Genomic DNA, 21,072 nt, shown 5'->3' on the forward strand with positions numbered 1-21,072 from the left:
TATACATAACTCCTTATAACATTTCTACTAAAGCCTAATAGTTTCATTCCAAGATTTTCCTAACAGTCATTAATTTTGCAATATTTCTCTAAATGATTTTTTAAACTTTCTGCCAATCTTCATCCACCGTCTCCTCTTCCTGGTCTCGGGTTCTGTCAGTCCTTTCTGTCTGTTCCATCTAGTCCATCAACCTGGTGATCTTATGTCCGAGGCTCTTAACTCTTTTCCATGTCCCTTCTGCAGATCTTCTTCATAATTGTACCTGCACTTTACTTTGTCTTCTGCTGGTCTTGTACTTAATTTCCTTCCTTTGTCTCTGAGGAGTAGATCTCGGGGGAACAACCTAAGAATGTCTTTATCCCTTCTCGACCGGTCAGCCTGTTCTCCATGGTTAGCACTAAAATCCAAAAAATATTCCAAAGCATACTTCAATGTCCCTCCGAAGTTGAGGGCCTCGTCCACTCCAATCTCCTCCTGGCCCAAAATCAAATCCCAAAAGTCAGGACATCCCTGCATAGGAGGATATGACCAACTTGCCATCTCCAGTCCCGTCAGGACTCCGTCTCTCCAAGTCTGACTCACTCCAGATTCAGTCATCAGAAACGACAGCTTATGTTCCTGCAAGGCCATATCTCTCTCAACTTGTATTACTTGAGGTTCAACAACAACCTCCTCCTTTGTCTTCTCCGCGGCTTACCCTGTCAGGGCAGATTCCTGGGTCAATTCTTGAGCAGGTTCTATATCAGTGTTCACTGTTTGACCGAAATTATCAATTGCAGTAGTCATCAAATCCATCTTCGCATGAAGCTGCTCCAACAAAGCACTTGTCCTGCACAAAGCAGACACTAAGGCTTCCTGTGTCAACATTCTTGTCCAAGGTCAATGTCTGTTTCTCACAATCCTTAATCTCTACAGCTGTAGAGTTCCCCAGGTCCAATCCAACAACAGTTCAAAAGCTCCCTCTAGAGGAAACAATTTCTATTTGTATCCATCCTTTTACAAGCAGATCCAGCAACAAAATTGCTTTCGTTTTTCAAATCTTTGTTCCTTTTTAGTGCAAAAGGAAACATAGGAGTCAATATGTTTCTCTTATTTGACTATCTGTCAACATACGTTATTATTCACAGTCAATGAACTTTCCCAAAACGTCTATCTTTGACAGCCCGTTCCCAGGTTCAAGACGATAGAAATTTATCTTTCTTTACTCCCTCTCCTGCAGGCTTGAACAATTTAAGATTTCCCCCCTCTTCTCCTGCTTCCAAGGGGGGTTTTGTAGTTTTAACCGATGGAAATTTAGTCCTTTACAGATAACTTTCCAGACTTTAGCTTGCGATGTCTTTGCTTCAAGCTATTTACAAAAGCAGAAGGCGGACTTCCTGTTTAGACCTTCCCGCTCCGGTGCCAAATTACGAAGTTTAATAATCCAATTTTCCGTTCTACTCATGGGTACTTGTTTAGAGTCCAATTGTCCACAGGAAAAAAATCAGCGCTCTCCGACAACAGCAAGGTGGCTTCACTCCGTGAAAAGAGCAATCGATTTGAAGCACCGCGCCGCTCACCCCACGTCGCTCCGGATCCCCGTAGCCGGGTTTCCCCGCGAGTAGGGGAGGCGCAAAAGGTGCCAGCCGAATCCCAGGTCCACAGGCTTCTCCCGCCTGTGGTTTTTGATGGGTCTCCGCCTCGCCGTGGCGGTCTAGACCCTGATTTTCACGGAGCGGATTCCTCCAGATCAGAAGGAATCCACCATTGCCGGTGGCGCTAACCCGGAAGTCGCACAGTCTTTTTAATGTTGTTGAAGGCATTCTCGCCCACTGCGAGATTCAAGACCTGCCCCTGCCCCCTGGAGGGCATCAGGCAAACTAGGTACTTCAGACCAGCCCTGAAGGTCTTGCAAACCTAATAATGAGCAATTGACATTGAAAGACTTCAAGGATTGGAGGCACCTGATGGAGTCAGAAAAAAGAGAAGCAATTACAGGCGGAGGCAACAGTGCTTCTGAATGCCACTTGCTAGGAAGTGGAGATGGCTCTTAACACCTGGGCATCTTGTTGACCATTGTGAGAACAGAATGCTGAACCAGGCAGGCCTCCATTTCCCTCAACCAGCAACCTCTTCTGATCTCCTTAAGACCTCTGGCTAAATCTCTTTCGGGTCAAGTACCTTACTCCCATCTGAATAGTCATTCACAAAGGGAGCAAACTCACTTTTAAAAAAAGTCTACATGCGTATCTCATCATCCAAACACCAAGCATTCTCAGGAAATCATTTGTTGAACTTGGACTACTGCCATGCGCTCTCAGTGGGGCTACTTTGGAAGGTGACTCAGAAATTACAACTAGTCCAGAATGCAGTTGCCAGATGGGTGACTGGGAGAGGCTGCCAGGACCATATAACCCTGGTCCTAAAGGATCTACGTTGGCTCCTAGTACATTTCCGGGCTCAATTCAAAGTGTTGGTGCTGACCTTTAAAGCCCTAAACAGCCTTGGCCCGGCAGACATGAAGGAGTGTCTCCACCCCCATCATTCTGCCCAGACACTGAGGTCCAGCGCCGAGGGTCTTCTGGCGGTTCCCTCCCTGCGAGAAGCCAAGTTACAGGGAACCAGGCAGAGGGCCTTCTCGGTGGTGGCACCCGCCCTGTGGAACGCCCTCCCTTCAGATGTCAAGGAGATAAAGAACTTTTAGAAGACATCTGAAAGCAGCCCTGTATTTGGAAGTTTTTAATGTTTGATGTTTTATTATGTTTTTATAGTGGCGGAAGCAACCCAGTTTGATGGGCAGGGTATTATAATTATAAATTTACTTTGATTCCTGTGGGAAATTTTCTAATGCATTTCTGGACAGGGAATTTTGACCCCAAAATGATGAAAAAAATCTGGGGAAACCCTCTGTAAAAGGCAGGCAAACAAGGAAGAAATGCTCTCTTATTTCTCCAGTCTCTGGGGAAGCAGCTGCCAGAGACCAGCAAAACACAAAAAGTAAGGCTTATTTAAGGCTGCTCATTTGTTTGCAGTAGGAATGGCTGTTTGTGTTCGGATAGAATAGTAGAATCCTAGAGCTGGCCGGTATTCCAAGTGTCATCTAGTCCAGCCCCTGCAATGCTGGAATCTGCCAGGTGCCAGTCCAACCTCTGCTTAAGAGCCCCAGGAGGGAGAGGCCACTGTCTTCCAAGGGAGACCGTTCCACTGTCAAGCAGCTTTTGCCGTCAGAAAGTTCCTTCTGATATTTAGTAGGAAACGTCTTTCTTGTAATTTGGATTCGAGTCCTGCCCTCTGGAGCAGGAGAAAGCAAGTTTGTTCCCTCTTCCCCGTGACAGACCTTGAGATATTCGAAGATGGCTCTCCTGTCTGCTCTCAGCCTCCTCTTTTGCAGGCTAAACAGATGCAGCTCCTTCAACCGTTCCTCATAAGGCTCTCCAGACCCCAGATCATCTTCTTCACCTACCTCTGCACACCTTCCAGATTGTCAACATCTTTCTTAAATTGTGGTGCTCAGAACAGGACACAGTATTCCAGGTGTGGTCTGACCAACACAGAATAGAGCAGAACTTTTACTTCCCTTGACCAGGACACTGTATTTCTGTGGATGCAGCCTAGAATAGCATTAGCTTTTTTTGCTGCTGCATCACCCTGTGGACTCATGTTCAACTTGTGACCCACCAAGACCCCTCGATCCTTTTCACATGTCACCCATCTTATATTTGTGCGTCTGGTTATTCCTGCCTTAAGTGCAGAACCTGACATTTGTTCCTATTGAAATTCATTTTGTTAGCCTGGGCCCAGTTAAGGTAATTTTGTTCCAGTCTGTTAAGGTAATTTTGAATCCTGATTCTGTCTTCTGTGGCATGAGCAGGACCGGCATGTAAATGTGCAGTCCCTGTGTGTTGCAGCTGTGAGCTGAGCCGTGTCCTGTTCCAGGGAGAGGAGGAAAAGGGAACGGATCCCAGGCCTTAAAGCCCAGCTGAAACCAAGCCCTGTTCCTGGCTATGGCCTCCTTGTATCCTGTCCGCTGCTCCCCTCTCTGCTTGCTGGTGGAGCCCCTCTGCTAATGAGCCACAGGCACGGGGCCTTTTTCTCCCTGCCTCAGCAATGAGTTATAGCGAGAGGCAGCAAACCGTTGCGCTGGGAGATGAATCTCCATTAGAGGAGACAGGCTTTTTCCTGGGCTTTCCTCCAGCCCTCTGCCTGCGGGAGCTGGCAAGGGCGCCAGCAGTGCCAACCAGCTTTGTCTCTTGGCAGAGTTGGAGGTCGCTGGGTGATGCAGAGATTTATCATGCACCGTTTCTTGAAAGCCTCCCCATCAGTCGGGTCTCCCCCCCCCTTGCCCCCACCCCCGCTCCAAAAAATTACGATTTGAATCCAGTCGAAAGCACTAAGTGCCTTCAGCTTAAAGCATGGCAAGAAATAAGAGTAGGGCGCTGCAGCGAAATGTTGCAGCAGCTTTCCAGCCCCTGACGTGCTTCCTCTCTCTGGGACTTCAGCCAGTCTGGAACAAGAGCCTTATTATGTTGCTGCTCAGAATTTGTTTTTGAAAATAATTTATCTCTTCTGATCCAACTGAGCTGTTAGGTTGGCTTAAATCACATCCATAGTGCACATTTAAAGCACCTTTATCCCAACTTAGCCATCAGAGAATTTTCTTATTCATAAGACACTTGGAAATATTTATACTTAAGGGGGAGGAAATTCACATTTTTAAAGCATTTTTCTTTCTTTCTTTCTTTCTTTCTTTCTTTCTTTCTTTCGTTTCTAATCTGCACTTTTATCTTTTTAAAAAAGTCAAGCATTTAAAGGTGAAATGCAATGGACAAGAATAAAATCCAGCAGAATTATCCATCTAAAACATTGATAAAATACTGATTGATATTTGACTGGTATCAATTTTCCCTGATTAAAAAGGGGAAAGGAAGTTCATGTTGCAAAGGCCTGTCTGAACAGGATAGTTTTTGAAACTGGCAGTTTTATTCTTAATTCCTTTCCTAACAATCCCTAGCATGGCATTTGCCTTTTTCGCAGCGTCCGCACACTAGGTTGATGTCTTTTGTTGACCCCAAGGTCTCCGGGGTTCTTTAGCTGTGATTCCTGCATTGCAGGGGGTTGGACTAGATGGCCCTTGAGGTACCTTCCAGCTGTACAATTCTATGATTTTATGAAAGACATCTGAAAGAAGGCAGGGGCAGTTCCTGGTGAACCTCAAGTGGCAGGGAGTTCCACAGAGTAGGTGGGGCCTGCTGCTCCAGAGCCTCGGTCCCTAGTGAGGGCAGCCTTCTATCCTGAGGAACAGGAGAGTGTGTCTTCAGGGGTGAATCAAACCACTGAAGAATCACAGCACCTGCTGTGGCTGCAGAGACTGGGATTTAGGGTAGGAGAGCTGAAAAGAATGCCAAGATATTTCACAGCTGGCAACTAGTGCGTCCCTTTGGTTTCAGATAGCACATGGGAAGGCGAGTCTAAAAAGGCCAGGACACAATTTTCCATTGCCCTTTAGCAGCTATGGCGGCTCATTTACCAGAAGTAGCATTAACTAGAGATCAGGAGGCTTAGTTTGGCCAGAATCGAGTCACTACTTCCAAAGTTAATGCTTAAATACCTTACTTTCTGGTAAATGAGCCACGATAGCAGCCAGACGACAGAAAATTTGTGGCCCAGGCTTTTTAGAACCATCTACCTGAAACCAAAGAGGTGTCTTGGTTGCCAGACGTGCTTTCTTCCCAGCTCCCCTCCCCCACTATATCTCCTGCGTTGTTTTTGCTGCATTAGCTTCACCGGTGTGACCTCTCGGGGGCACAAGCCTGGGCTGGGGGTCCTGGGCTGCCCAGGCGACAAGACCCCCCCTCTCGGCCTCACTGGGGGGGTCCGAAGGAAAGCAGAGCAAGACGGTTGGCGCCAGCTTGACTGCAGGAGTTGCCAGGAGGAGGCGGACAAGGCGCTATCCCAACTCCTCTCCAGATTTCTGTAGAGTTTACTCCTGAGCCTTTTCTTCCCCCAAAGATCTCCCGCAAGGCAGCAGAGGTCAAGGAACTGAGTTTTCCTTCTCCTAGACAGGCTCCCTTCCCAGTTTGATGATGAGCCCCATTTGCCCCCCACTTCCCTCTACAGCACAGGCAGAAACTGCCTTCTTGCCAGTTGGACCCAATCCGCCGGAGTCTGCATGCAGGGCCAGCCCCCGACTCCCTGAGGGTTTGAGACCCCTTGGCTTCCCTCACCTGGTGGGGCTGCTGTTGCCTGCTGATGGCTTCTAGAAGCCACCCATATTGCTTACACAATACTTACGTAAATAATAAATAACAATATAATATTTAATAATACTTTAATTACTTTCCCTTGGTGTAATAGGGCTCACACTTTGCAGCCTTGCCTTGTTTAGCCACTGTGTCTCTGTTATAAATAGTTCAAGCTGCTACCTTCCGCACATTGGGTTTAATTTATTTTGCTTTTATTTTATGTCTGTGTTGGTTTGATGGTGATCTATAATTGTATATACACTGTGTATTTTGTCACCAGATCATGTTTGATAATGTTGTAGTTTGCAGAATCTCTTAAGTCTTTTTTATTAGTAGTACATTATTTGAATAAGAATAAGAATGGTGATGATGTTGAGGTATTGGAGCATGGAGCACTCCAAATCATTTGCACAGAAAACAGGAGATCTAGCTGAAAGGTGACACAGGGACATCTGCCCTGATCGTTGCAATGCATCCTTTATTATTACCAATTGCATAGGATTATTGTGTAAGCTCGGAAGCTGGTGTGTAGCTGTGACTCTCATGGAGGGACATCCACTTCTGAGTTTCCCACCACACTGCTCCTCCCCCCCCCCCATGTTGATGTGTACAAGGTGCAATGGCTTGAAGGCCCCCAACCCTCTCCCTGGACCCCCAGAGCACAGAGGACCACTCTCCGCAAGTAGCCACCCATCCATCTGTTGGCGCTTGGCGTTCTCTCTCTCCCCCGCCTCCCTGCCCGCCGGTGATCAATGTAATTGCTCAGCCTCTGTTAAATGCGATTCCTTTCATGCTGCTCCCTAATGATGATGGGGGACTCCTCCCTCTCACGCATATTTAGCAGCAATGGTTGGGCTGTCGCAAGGATGGTTCCAGGAGCCTGATTTGCAAAAGAGAGACAATAAGACTCTTTTCCAGAGACAAGAGCTGGGTTTCTGCACATTTCCCCACGCAGCACTTAGATAATTTAAGACTCTGGGCTTGGTAGCCCTGTGTCCCCCGCCAGACCCCCCCAGGGCCTACAGATTTGTTTAGCCGCCTCTCCAAGAGCCAGAGGGGCTTTGAAGGCCTTGGAGGCAGATGGGTCTCCTGTGGGAGACAGTGGCGGCCACCACATTGGACTGCTTCAAGAGAGGATTTGACTAATTCATTGAGGAGCAGGAGGCCATTGATCAATGGCTACTACTAGCCACAATGGCTACGTTCTCCCTCCCTCCGCTGTCGAAGACCCATCACCTCCGAATCCCAGTGGCTGGGGAGAGCGATGCTGCTGCGCTCGGGTCCTGGTTCCAGGCTTCCCACTGGGACATGGGTGGGTTGTGGGCCTCATCCAGCAGGGCTCTGCTTCAATTCTTAGCCTTTGTCCCAAGTTCAATCCAGTTAAAAGAAGATCAGGAGACGGGTGGTGTGAAGGCTGCCTGCCTGAGTCCACAAGGAGCGCCTGCCTGTCAGATCAGCAGTCGGCAAAGCTACTCCCTGCAACATGCCATCGGTCTGGGCTGAAATTAAGACTCTGTTTTTCCCTTATCCTCCCTTGACGTGACGGCCGTGTCTTCCTCTCCCGCCACGGAGGTTGCCTGACTCCCTTGTCTTGCCCCCTCGCTTAGCCCTTATCCTGCCCCTCTCCCCCGCATCCCTCTCTCTGCCTGGCTGGCTCCCCGACAGCTCCATCCGTCACCCGCTGTCGCTCGGGATTCTTATCCTCTTCTTCCGCTTAGCTTTGTCAAACTTTATCTGGGATTCCTTCTGCCATAACAATTGCACTCCACCTCGTTATGTCTGGTGGAGGAGGCTTCTCAGGTTTGAATTCTGGGGCACGTTTCTTAAATCTGAATGTTGGGGGTTTTTTTAGTTTGGTGGTGGGCAGGGGAAACAGCAAAGGGAGAGGTATATGATGGAGGTTCACATGCGTGAAGAAAATGGGTTGGCCACATGTATTTAAACCGCTACGATTCCTCTTTAAACAGGCATGGCTTCCCGCAAAGGATTGATTCTGGGGACTGTAGTTTGTTAAAGGTACTGAGAGCTGTTAGGAGATGACCTACCGTATTTCTTCTCCCAGAGCTAAAATTCCCAGTGGTTTAACAGCCAGTCCTTCCTTTCAGGGAAGATTACTGGCCCCAGCAGGAGCCCAGAGGGCATCTTGCTTGTTGAATCAGCACATCAGATGATGATGATAATGATAATGATAATAATAATAATAATAATAATAATAATAATAATAATAATAATAATTTGTACCCCACCCATCTGACTGGGTTGCCCCAGCTACTCTGGGTGGCTTCCAACATATATAAAAACATAATAAAATATTACACACACTTCACTAAACAAGGCGGCCTTCAGATGTCTTCTAAAGGTTATATAGTTACTTATCTCCTTAACATCCGAAGGGAGGGTGCCACCACTGAGAAGGCCCTCTGCTGCTTCCTTGTAGCTTCACCTCTCACAGTGCCAGAAGGCAATGGAGACGCTCCTTCAGGTATACTGGGCTGAGGCCATTTAGGGCTTTCAAGGTAAGCACCAACACTTTGGATTGTGCTCAGAAACATAATGTGAGCCAATGGAGGTCTTTCAGGACCGGTGTTATGTGGTCTCAGCAGCTGCCACCAGTCACCAGTCCGGCAGCTGCATTCTGGGTTAGTTGTAGTTTCCGAATCACCTTTAAAGGTAGCCCCACGGAGAGCTTGCATCTGCCATGCCTGCAATCCTCGCCTTGCGTAGGCAACATACTGATTTACAGCTGGGTTTATCAGCTCCTAGCCACAATGGCTTTGCTTCCACCCTCAGAGGCAGTCATGCAACCAGGTCCCTGTTCCGGAAGAGACAGGAGGGGAGAGCGTTGCTTTTGGGTTCAGTTCCTGCTTGCTGTTTCCGCCCAGGCATCTGGGTGGCCCCTGTGAGAACAGGAGGCTGGACTGGGGGCCGTTGGCCTGATCCTGCAGCCAGGCTCTTCTGATGTTCTTATATCAGTGTTGGAAGAGTCACGCAGCGCATAGTCATGCTGTATCAGATTTGCTCCCACAAGAGGCAGTGATGGCCACCAACTTGGATTAGTCAGATTCATGGAAGAGGCGGCTATCGATGGCTGCTCACCACCAGGGCCACACTCTGGCTCCGGCAGAGGGGAGAGCAATGCTTGCGGGTTTCCCACGGGGGCCCGTGGCCTGACTCTGCAGACTCGGCTTATGTTCATATGGAACCTCCAGGTCCAGAGGCAGTCTATCTGTCCAAGGTTCTTGGGGGCCACTGTGGGAACAGGATGCTGGACTGAATGGGTCACTGGCCTGATCCAGTAGGCTTGCCCTTAGGCTTCTAGCAGAAAAACGTAACCCCCGTCTAAGGCCTTCATCCCGTGAGAGCCTTGAGGTGACTGAGGACTCAAAGCACCGCCCCAAAGGCGCCACTGTCTCCCTCAGAAGGAGAACCATTTCTCGCCATGTGGAAGTGGCTTCCATGGTCCTGCCGGGAGAGAGCATGTGGGGAGCTGTCGTGCGCAAAAGATTTATGTGATGAGGAACAAGAGGCGACACGGGCTTATTAAGTTACTTCGCTCCAGCTGCGTTTGGAGAGGGAGTCTCCCCTGCAGAGTTTCGTCTGGCTGGGAGGTCCTGCCTGTGGGATGCCGGGACAAGCAAGCAGGCCTCCTTTGGGACAGGGTGCTGGGCTGGATGTGCCCCCTTTGGTCTGATCCAGCCACCAGGCTCTCCTGATGTTCTGGTGCCTTTTGACAAAGCTCTCTCACACAAACTGGCAAGAGGGAGCTTTGGCTGGCATGGGCACCAAGCAGCTCCCAGGCCTTTCTGCCCCCGCCCCCCTTCCAAGAGGGCATCCCAGAATTATAAAAGCCACCCCGGCTTCTGATTTTCAAGCTCCTCCCCTGGCAGCTTGTAGTGGCTGCTGGAGAGCAGGCGAGGAGGAGGGGCTGCCACCCCTGAATCACCCCTGAGCCCTGGGTGACATGCTGACGTTGGGGGGCAGGCAGAGGGCAGGGCCGGTCTGGGTGGGTGGGAAGAAAGGGGGAGCGGAGCGCAAGGAGTCTTGATTCTTTTCAAAATGCTTTGTGCATCTGCATCAAATCTTGCCCCTTTCTAAAAGTTATTTATTGGTGGGTGGGTGTTTATTTTTGCAAATCTACCAAAGAATAAAGTCAGATCAGGAATGGTGGGTTTTCTCAGGACGGTGGGAGGCGTGTGTACTGTGTCCCATTGGCTCTTGCCGTCCTTCTGATAGGAAATGCTCTGCCCTGGGGGAGGAGGGGGTCATAGAGGGTCAGTTGGGGGAAGTGAGAAATGTCCCAGTTTTCAGCTCAGGAATGTTGGAGGGTATGTGGCAGCCACCAGTAACCTTTCCCCACAAAAACAGCCATGACCAGCTGCCTAGCCAGCCAGGCACATTTTGGACCATATACCTAGAGGCAGCGGCATAGGGATTCGCTTTATTTTAATAGAAATTAAGCTGTCTGCATCCCAGGGATTCTTCAAAGCAGTGGCTGGGCCTTCCGTCCCCCTCCATCTCTGAGTCTTGCCGGAGGCTGATGGCTGTTCCTCAGCACGTGCCCCTCTCTGTCACCCTGGCGCTCTCGGCTGCCGCTGTGCTAAATGTTCCATCCCTCTGCGCCAGGGCTTCCGGCAACTTAGTGCGCAATGTAATAAACCTGTATGTTCTGGAGATTTTCCTCTCCCTTTTTTTTCTCTTGCTTCTCTTCCCCCAGTCGTGGCGGCTGGTGGAATTGCATTAGTCCCTGTTAAAAACGGCTGGTGGCGGGGTAATAAATTGGATGTGTCAGGCCTTTTTGCTTCTTCATCTCCTTTCATTACCTTGAGCGGTAATTTATCTCTCCCCAGTCGCCATCGGTGGGAAGGAGAGCGGCGAGCAGGAGGGCCTGTGATGCTTTCAGGGATGGGGGGGGCTCGAGATGGGGGCCAGGTGGAGCAAAGGAAACGGGCAGCCAAGGACCACTGACAGGTGTGCATTTGAAATCAGAACCCCAGGTGGATTTTGTTTCCAAGAATATTCAAATGCATATTATTCTCATTCGTTTCTCTTTCTGTTCCCTGTTACAGACGCTGTTTGATTTGGGTCTCCTTTTAAAACAGGGCCAGAAATCCAGAGGAGGGAATATTCCACTTGGCACATTAGCACTTGGCATTAACAAAAAAATCACTTGCAGGATTTTAAGCTTGCAAAAGGCATTTTGCTCAGCTTCCACTGGGGGTCAAGGAGACCTTGACTGAAGCCTTCACTCTGTCACTGCTCAACCGGGGATCCAGCAGGACTTAAAGTCTAAATAGAGGAGTTAGGGATGCGATGGAAAGCTTACTTCTCTATTACCAGGGGTTCACTCACTCATTCATTTTATTTTCTTACTGCATTCATATCCCACCTTTTCTCCAGCAGCAACATCCCAAAATTTTAAGTGCCTTCTTCCACCATTTTGAAAATATGTTTCTTTCTGTGTCTGCTGTTCAGTCTTAAGTCACAAGCGCTGGTGACCCTCGTCCTCAGGTTGCCCCGTGGGGAATAGTTGCAATACGCTTTTATTAAATATTTTGTCTTCAGTTGCAAAAGCAAAATAAAACAGCAGGGGGCGTGGGCGCTGGCAAGATGCAGGATGCAATTAAGATAATACTGGCATTAGCCAGGACAGATTTCCATTGTTCCTGTTTAAAGGTATTTTCTGCTTTCTAAATTAATGCATTCTTCTCGGGCACGGCACAGATTTTCTACGCTGCTTTGCCCGTTCTTCCCAAAATCAACCTTCCTTTCTCAGTTTCATACAGTGGTCCTCGTTTTACCTCTGGAAATGGCCAGAGGCTTGTCTCATCCAGTGCCTTGCAGTGGGGGACTTACTTCCTGGTGCCTTTTGAGAAGCCTGTGGGATAGCTCAGTTAGCAGAGTATGAGAATCTTACTCTCAGGCTTGTGGGTTCGAGCCCCACACTGGGCAAAAGATGCCAGCATTGCAGGAGGTTGGACAAGATGACCCTCGTAGTCCCTTCCAACTCTACCATTATGGAATTCTATGAATCCCCTCTCCTCCTTCTCCTGTCCCCTGGGATTTTGAGGTAGAAGAAGGACGTATGAAGAGTCAGGCCAAAGGCCCATTTGCAGCCTAGGACCCACATACCTACAGGACAGCCTCTCCTGGTCTGCCCCGCGGAGGACCTTAAGGTCCGCAAATGACAACACTCTGGAGGTCCCAAGTCACAGGGTGGTTAGATTGGTCTCAACTAGGACCAGGGCCTTTTCAGTACTGGCCCCGACTTGGTGGAACACTGTGTCCCAAAAGACTAGGGCCCTGTGGGACTTGACATCTTTCCGCAGGGCCTGCAAGACAGAGCTGTTCCGCCTTGCCTTTGGACTCAGTCTGACCCTTATGTTTCCCTCCCCTTGCGGTCTTGAACTATGGGCTACTTTTCAAATGAGGCTGCATTTTAAATTGCATATTAACCTGTATTTTAAATTGGTTCCCCCCCCCCATTATGTTTTTACTGTGATTTTATTGGTGTTAGCTGCCTTGAGCCTGGCTCTTGCCAGGGAGGGCGGGGTATAAATAAAAACTGTTGTTGTTGTTGTCATAGAATCAAAGAACTGTAGCATTGGAAGGGACCACAAACAGGGACGAAACTAGGCTCATTTTCACCCGGGTCAAATACCCAGTTTGGCACACCCCTCCATGTGCATTTGTGTACACACACACACAGGCTTCACCCAGGGCAAAATCCCAGCTCCGCCACAAGGGTCATCTAGTCCAACCCCCTGCAATGCAGGAATCTTTTGTCCAACATCCTGTTCTCACAGTGGCCAACCAGGTGTCTGTGGAAGTCACTGGTGCCCTGAGAACAAAAGCAGACTCTCGCTCACCTGGAGATTCAGGACCTCTCCCTGTGGCTGAGAATCCTAGAATCAAAGAATGGCAGAACTGGGAGGGACCCAAGGCTTCTTCCGACAGGCTTTTGGGACCTGGCCGTATTTTAAGGAAAGGCCTTTCAACAGTGCTGTGCCGGTTTTACTCTCTGCATCTAATAGGGTGGCTTTCATATCATTTTGATTGTATTGTAGTTTAATCACCTTTTAAGCTATTATCCTGAATAGGTTTTCTGCTTTCTGTGTTTTATCTACGTTGGTTTATAATTTTTGTGAGCTGCCTTTGCCTTGAGTCCTGGTTCTGGGAGAAAGGTGGGAGGCAAACAAACAAACAAACAAACAAACAAACAAATGATTGATGTTGCAGGTTCAATCCCTGGCCTCTCAAGCTGTCCCCTGCCCCAAACCCTGGAGAGCAGCTGCCGGTCAGAGTAGACCAGGGGTCAGCAACCCTTTTTAGCCGTGGGCTGCTCCACCATCCCTCAGACCATGTGGGGGGGCAGGACTATATTTTTTTGGGGGGGGGGGGAATGAATGAATTCCTGTGCCCCACAAATAACCCAGAGATGCATTTTCAATAAAAGGACACATTCTACTCATGTAAAAACATGCTGATTCCTGGACCGTTTGGAGGCCAGATTTAAACGGCGATTGGGCTGCATCCAGCCTATGGGCCTTAGGTTGCCCACCCCTGGAGTAGACATTGCTAAGCCAGATGGACTAAGGGCCTGATGAATTGGGTCTTTGTTCAGAACCACGAGGAATCAAAACTTGCTTTGCTTTTAGGAGAAGGCCAGAGCTCACTGCTGGTAGAGCCACTGCTTTGCATGCAGAAGGTCCCAGGTTCGAATCCCAGGGGGCACTTGGGGGTCTGTGGAGGTGCTCAGGCCCAGACGGCAACCTCCTTGTCAAGAAAAGCAGCCAGCTTCCCCTTGCCAGGCCGCCTTTGGCCGTCTGCCCTTGCGATGGAAGGCACTTTGCTGGCGACCTCCGATATCATCTCCCACCTGCTCAATAGCTGGGCTGGATTTGCAGCTGCATCGACCCAGAGTCAATGCTATTGAGCTGTGGTGCATCGACACAGCAGGAGGTATTTATGAGGAATCGGGTCCTGCTCTCCCAAGGCAAGGCACCAGACCTCTAATTAACAAGCTGAGTTTTCTCCTAAACACAGAAATAATAATAAAAAACTCCAAACTAATTAACCTTCACAGTGTTTTCTTTTTTTAAAAAAAACCCTCTGTAAACAGGGGCTCTTGTCAACTTAAGAGGAACAGAGGCAGCAGGGATGCAACTGCGGAGATGTTAACCTCTCACGTTTAAGGGAGATGAAAAGATGCTTCTTGATTTTCCCGTTAGCCGAGCGATTAACATTCTTGGCGTACAAATTGTAATTAGAGCCCTCTTCAGAATTATTGCGTTGGAACTTGGTGGGTATTTGCAGAGAGACCTGGCATTTCTATTCGATGAGGACTGTCAAGAAGGGTGCGGATTGTCCTTTCCCTCCCCATCATCCTTCTCTTCTCTCTCTGTCCCCAAACCCCACTTCATGTCTTTCCAGCAGCGCTCATAAATAGAACAATTAGCTGCTTTTATGGTTATTCCCTTCAGAAAGGTGGCTGGGGCTGTGGCGCTGGGTGAGAAGAGGCTGTGCAATTCTTTGTTCACAGCTTCTAAAAAAAGAAGGGGGGAAAGGAATATATTACGTTCCTGGGGGCGTCTGTATGACAGGCAACAGGATTCTTTTATGAGCGTGAAGTACAAAGGCGACCGACACAGGGGTCGTGGCTGAGGCAAACAGCATCCGGGACAGCTCAGGGGGAATCTGGAGGGGGTTGGGGAATATTCTGGATTAAGAATAACAACAAAAGGTTTGTGAATTTTTGAAGAAGATGAAACCTCTGCTTTAGAAGAGGAGAAGGCCCCAGAAGGACGGGGAAATCAAGATTTATTCAGTTTGGAAACACTGAAAGAAGCCAGCATCTCTTGTTTCAATTTAATTGTTTATTTTTGGTGGGAAATGTGCCTGGTGAAAGGTTTTGTTTTGTGGATGCTAAACGAGCGAAGCTTTATTTGATTAGTAATAAAATAAAAGTACATATTTGACAAAGAAAGGGAGTAATGCAGTTCAAGACACTGGGTGCAGTGGGAAAAAGGAAACATCTTATTGCAGTTTATTATGGGATTCTTCCAGATAGGGATGGGAGGAAGAAATTTGATTCCATTTGCATTTACAACATACAGGAAGCCCAAAGCTAGAATATCCCAAAATGCAATATCACTGTGTGTGTTTAAAAGCAATTCCTTGATCATCTGGGAAGGTCGGGGGGGGGGGGCAGCATCCCATAATGTCACAGATTTCTCCCTTGTCGAAGAGCACATTACCCAAAACACACACAAGGGTTTTAGAAGCTGTTTCCGCCTCCCCTCTTTATCTATGAGGTTCTGGTTTTCAACCCGAATTGAAAGCTATTGCACCCTGATTGCTCCCTGCTTCCAGGAAAGGATTTTGGGGGGCCATGGACTGCCAAAACCCCCACTGAAATGAAACTTGCATGGGCGACGTTCCAGATGAAGTGAGAAGTTCCAGGTGATGTGCCCCAGGTGATGGATAGTGACCATGAGCCAGGATATTCCATTCCCAGGTCTTAAGCCCTGATTTAAAAACCCAACCCTATGCTTCTCTTCCTACATACATAAAATTGTAAGGCTGTCATTACACTGCAGTGGGTTTTAAAAAACTTACCTATGCTGATATTTATTTAAAAAGAATATATAAATACAAAACACTGTGGCAGTGAGTTCCATAGATTAATCCTGTGTACCACAATGAAGGCACTTCCTTTTGTCCATTTGCAGGATATCCTGGGAAGAAACTAGTGGATTCTTTCCTTGCTTTCTCTCTGCAGCATTGATTAAATTATTATTTTATAGATCTCTGCCAGCCCTCCCGCCTGGTCGCTATTTATACAAATGGGAAAACTACCCAGACTTTCAGGCTTTATTTGCAGAAGATGCTTTCGCCGCTCCATGGAATAGGAAACATCCGCTTGGGAAACGAGGGGTGTTGTTGCCTTAACGATACCCCCCCCCCCGTCTCGCTTTCCCCCCTTTGCTTGGCTGGGGACATCTTGCTTCAGGCATTGATGTCTCTTCATAAATCACCATTTGCCACTTTCTCCTGTTAGGAGCATCATTGCGCTATATGTCACAAGAGATGACATGGAATCAAGACTGCTGTCTGGTGATGGTGGTGGTAGAGAGGGTGTGTTTTCCTTCTCAGCAGAAGCTCTTGTTGCCCCACTCAAAATTACAAACACACACACGCACGCACATGCAAAAACTTGAGCTCAGAGCTGGATTTCATAGAATCAATATGCTGGAAGGGATTCTTGGAGGTCTGCTTGCTTTAAAAAACACAAAAACGAAGTTTGTGTTCATTTTCTTCTCTTCATTTGGGCAAGACTTTGGTTTTTTGGAAGAAAGCCTTCTTGCCTTCCATAGCTTATTTGACGCTGCTTATCAACCACACTGGTGTCCTCTTGGTATCCACCCCATTGATTTCCTAATATTGTGCTTTTAAACAACTCTCAGGCATTTTGGAGTGATTTCACCCTCTTGACTCTGCCTTTCAACGCCCTTTCCTCCCTCTCTCGCTTCCTCCGTTTTCTTCTGGGCATCAGGAGCCAGAGGTGCCCTGGTTTGTGATGATGGCTCCATTGGAGCCTGGGCCAAGTTGGGCACCTGAAGCACGTGCCACGGCCCACAATGCTGCTCCACACACAACTCACTCCATTTCGCCTCATTGTTGCCCATGCAAATGACCACCCCAACATTCTGTACATTTTTCTAATTCTGTATGAAATCTTCCCCATGCAATTCAACGAAGAGAGTTGTGGAATTGACTGAACCAGCTTCGCAAGTAATTTCTGGCACAATCAATTTCACTTGCCTGCCCAGAGAGGGCGGGGGGGGGGGGGGGCTCGTCCACCTGGGAAGCAAGCCCATCTCAGAGAAGGAAAACTCTGGTCCTAAACCTCCGCTGCCTTGTAGAACATCTTCGGGAGAAGAAAAGGCTCAGGAGTCAACCCTACACCAGTCCCTAAGGCGGTTGGGTGGTGTTTTCCTTTGGACCCCATCAGTGAGGCTGGGAGGGGAGTCTTGTCATCTGGGTGACCCATGACCTCCATGCACACTGCCCAGGCTTGCCTCCCGGGGAGGGCACTTGGGTGCTGCTAGCACAGCGGTTTGACTTCAACCGCAGAGGCGCACTGCATTGTCTCTCGAGAGACAGATGCCGACCCAGGTGACTTTGCTGACCATCTTCCCACCAACCACGTCCAGGCCATGAAGCTGCAGCCCAGAGAGAAATTTTAATCTTTTAAAAACAAACAAACCTGAACCAACCATATACATTAAGTTCTTAAATCAGGTACTGGGAATCTTTGGCCCTCCCTTTGTTACTGGACTCCAACTCCCATCAGCCTCAGCAAGCATGGCCAATGGCCAAGGACAGGGGTCAGCAAACTTTTTCAGCAGGGGGCCAGTCCACTGTCTCTCAGAGCTTGTGGGGGGCCAGACTATATTTGGGGAGGGATGAAAAAATTCCTATGCCCCACAAATAACCCAGAGATGCATTTTAAATAAAAGGACACATTCTACTCATGTAAAAACACGCTGATTCCCAGACTGTCCACAGGCTGGATTGAGAAGGCGATTGGGCTGGATCCAGCCCCCGGGCCTTAGGCTGCCTACCCTTGGCCAGGGATGATGGCCGCTGTTGTTTGTAGCTGCACAACAAAGGTTGTTGGAGGCCCAAATGTTACCCAGCGGTAGGCCTGGCCATAATGGAGATAGGTCTGTAAGCATCTCTATACATCAGGGATGGGGACTCCAACTTGCCTCTGCTCCAACAAGCATGACCAACGGTTAGGGATGATGGGAGTTGTATTCCAGTGTGTGGTGTGGTGCCGAGAGACTACCAAGCCATGGTCTGTTGGGGACCAGGAGGGTGGAGACTGTCACTCTTTGTGGGCCAGAGGCAGGTTCGGGGTCCGAAACAGGGAAGGACCCCAGCAGGTCAGGGCTGTAGCTCAGCGGTGGAGCAAAAGGTCCCTGGTTCAGTCCTGGCATCCCCAGGCATTAGCGCAGATAACAGGTGAAAGTGTCTTATATTTGGGGCAACTACTTTGCAATATATATACAGTATATTAAGTTATATATAGTATATTAAGGGGAAGTGCCTACACAAATGTACAGTATGTTTTCTGAGAAATAGGCACTAAGATTCTGATGAACTTTCACGAGGACTTTTATTTTAAAAATTGCCAGCTGATGTGGAAGTGAGGAGAGCCGATCTTAAAAGATTGGGGGGAGGACACATGGGCTGCCCCCCAATAAAAAAAATATACATGGCTAACTGAGGTTCTGCCCCCACCCCCCAACAAAAGGCCTGTCCCCACTAGCAAAGGCCTGATCCCTAACAAAAATCCTGGCTACATCTATGGGGAGGGGGAATGAAAAACTGAGAAATAGAGATTGTCAGATCTGCTCAACCCTATGGGTAAGGGGTTAAAAAAAACAAACCCAAACTCTGTAATGAGAGCCTTTTTCTTACTGCTGGTCCGCCTGTTTGGACACATAAGAATATAAGCAGAGCCTTCTGGGTCAGGCCAAAGGGGGGGCCTTATCCAGTCTAGCATCCGCCTCTCTCGGTGCTACTGAAATGCCCCACTGGGAAACCCTCTAAGAGGACCCCAGGGCAAGAGCCCCTCCCCTCCAGCTGTGGAGGCAAGAGCACAGCCAAGAAGGAAGCAGCGGGGGGGGGGGGGGCTGTGTCTCCCTCCCAAGGCGAAAGGCCCTGGGCTACCTTGGAATTATTATCTTCTGATGATCTCTCTCTCTCACATACACAGCCAGTGAAGGTATCTGGATCCTTGGTGCAGACTTTTCAATTCCATTCATCCACCCCCCCCCCACCCCAATTCTTGCCTGAAACAAACAATCCGACACACCTCTCTCCGTCTCCATTTGCCTGCAAGTGTTCCTCTTTTTTCTTTCCCCATATCTCTGCTTTTTTTGGACAATGAACCATCTCTCTCTCTCTCTCCAATCCATTTCTCACTCTTATCTATCTATCTATCATCTATCATCTATCTATCTATCTATCTATCTATCTATCTATCTATCTATCTTTCATCTATCTATTTTCTGTTCTGTCTGTCTTTCTACTTATCTATCTGTTCATCTCTCTCTCTCACCTGTCTATCCATCTACCTATCTCTAAATCCTAGCAAGGTTGTAAAAACTACAAGGCGGAGATCCCTGGAGCAAAATGTCCCCTGTCTAACCAGAGGCAGAGGCAGGCTGTGTGTGTGTGGGGGGGGGGGGGGTTCCCCTCCGAAAGATGAGGCTGGAAGATCTCTCAGCTCTGACCTCCCCCTCTCCCCTCTGTCGGCGCGGACACACACACACACACACACACACACACCCCTCTTTCCCATCTGATGGTCAATATCAGCCCCCCCCAGCTGCCCCAAGGGAGTGGGGGGAGTGAAATCGAAACTACAAAATGCCCATTAAGTGCTGTATGGTTAAAGGCAAAGTGGGGAGGGGAAGAGGAGAGCCGTTCTCTGGGGGTTTAGTGTTAAGGGGAGAGTGTGGGGGGGGGGGAGGTTGTTGAATGGGCCTCGCAGTCCGATCAATACCAGCTCCCCTCCCCCTCCTCTTTCCCAATCAATTTCGCCCACCATCCTTAAGAGGAACAGGCGGGTGACATTCAAGAGCCAGAAATGGTTGGGTCACATTACTGGGAAATATGATGTTTCTCCCTCTTTGCTATTTAAAGGGATAGTGGGGGCGGGTTGTGAGAATGGATTGAGGCATCCTAGCTATGTGTGTGTCACACCCACAATTGTGATGCCTTAATCTAGTCTCTCTCCCCCTCTCTTCTAGGATGAAGTCTCCCTTTCTTTCTTTTGGAAATTTCATATACAAACCCAGATTCATTCACTCCAAAACAGAGGTGGATCTTCTCTGTCAACAACAACTTCTTCAAATATTTTAGAGTCCCTTTTTGGGGGGTGCTGTGTGCACAAAAAACCTCCAGTAAATCATAAGAATTAAAAGAATTTCTTATTTTACTTATTTTAAACAGAACCACATAAACCCAGTTACTTAATGAAGGAGTGTGCGGTCTTCCTTACCCTTCAAAAATCTGCTTAATCTCCATTGGTTCCCCCCCTTCCATCATTTCCACCAGTTTCAAACCCAGCCCCCAGCCCCAATTTGGAAATGGCTTCTTGGTGGGAGAGAGGCAGGTCTCTTTCTCTCTCTCCTCCCCCCCCCCCGCAAAATTAATTGTAGGGCAGAGAAGTGGCTGAAACATTTCCCCCTTCAGTTTCCCCCTTCACTCTCCTCACCTTGTAGAATAAAAAGGGGGAAAGTTTTATTCTGGTGAAATGGACTAGGGTAAGATGCCAAAATGTTAATTGCCCTCTTCTGCCCCTTCTTGATGGGGTCCTGCAGGTATATGGGAAGCTCCCTCTGGCACCATCGTGGACAGAAAGACACCGCCTCTCAGCAAACTCTTCCACGGACACATTTCTCTCTCACTCTTTCACACAGGGAGAAACACAAGGATTCTCTTTTTCATCCCCCCCCCCCCTCTCTCTCTCTCTCTCTCTCTCTCTCTCTTACACACAGAGGCCTCGATCCCTCTCTCTGAAAAGGGATGCCAGTGAAATAGGCAATCACGTTTTACGCACAAGTTTTCATTGCCCCCCTCACACGTTTTACCCTTTGTTCTCCTTGCGAGTTTGACTCCCCCCCCCCACCGACTTTTCTATTTTTTGCAAGCCATGTTGAGACTAGGAGCCGGAAGACAGAAATACACCCCCCCCAAGCAAATGTTCATTACGGTTTTTTAAAAAAGCTAATTTCCACCCACCCACCCACCATCGAAATAAAAAGTAACTGCAAAG

The sequence above is a fragment of the Podarcis muralis genome, chromosome 18 (assembly GCF_964188315.1).
Source record: "Podarcis muralis chromosome 18, rPodMur119.hap1.1, whole genome shotgun sequence".
In the NCBI taxonomy this organism is placed as follows: Eukaryota; Metazoa; Chordata; class Lepidosauria; order Squamata; family Lacertidae; genus Podarcis; species Podarcis muralis.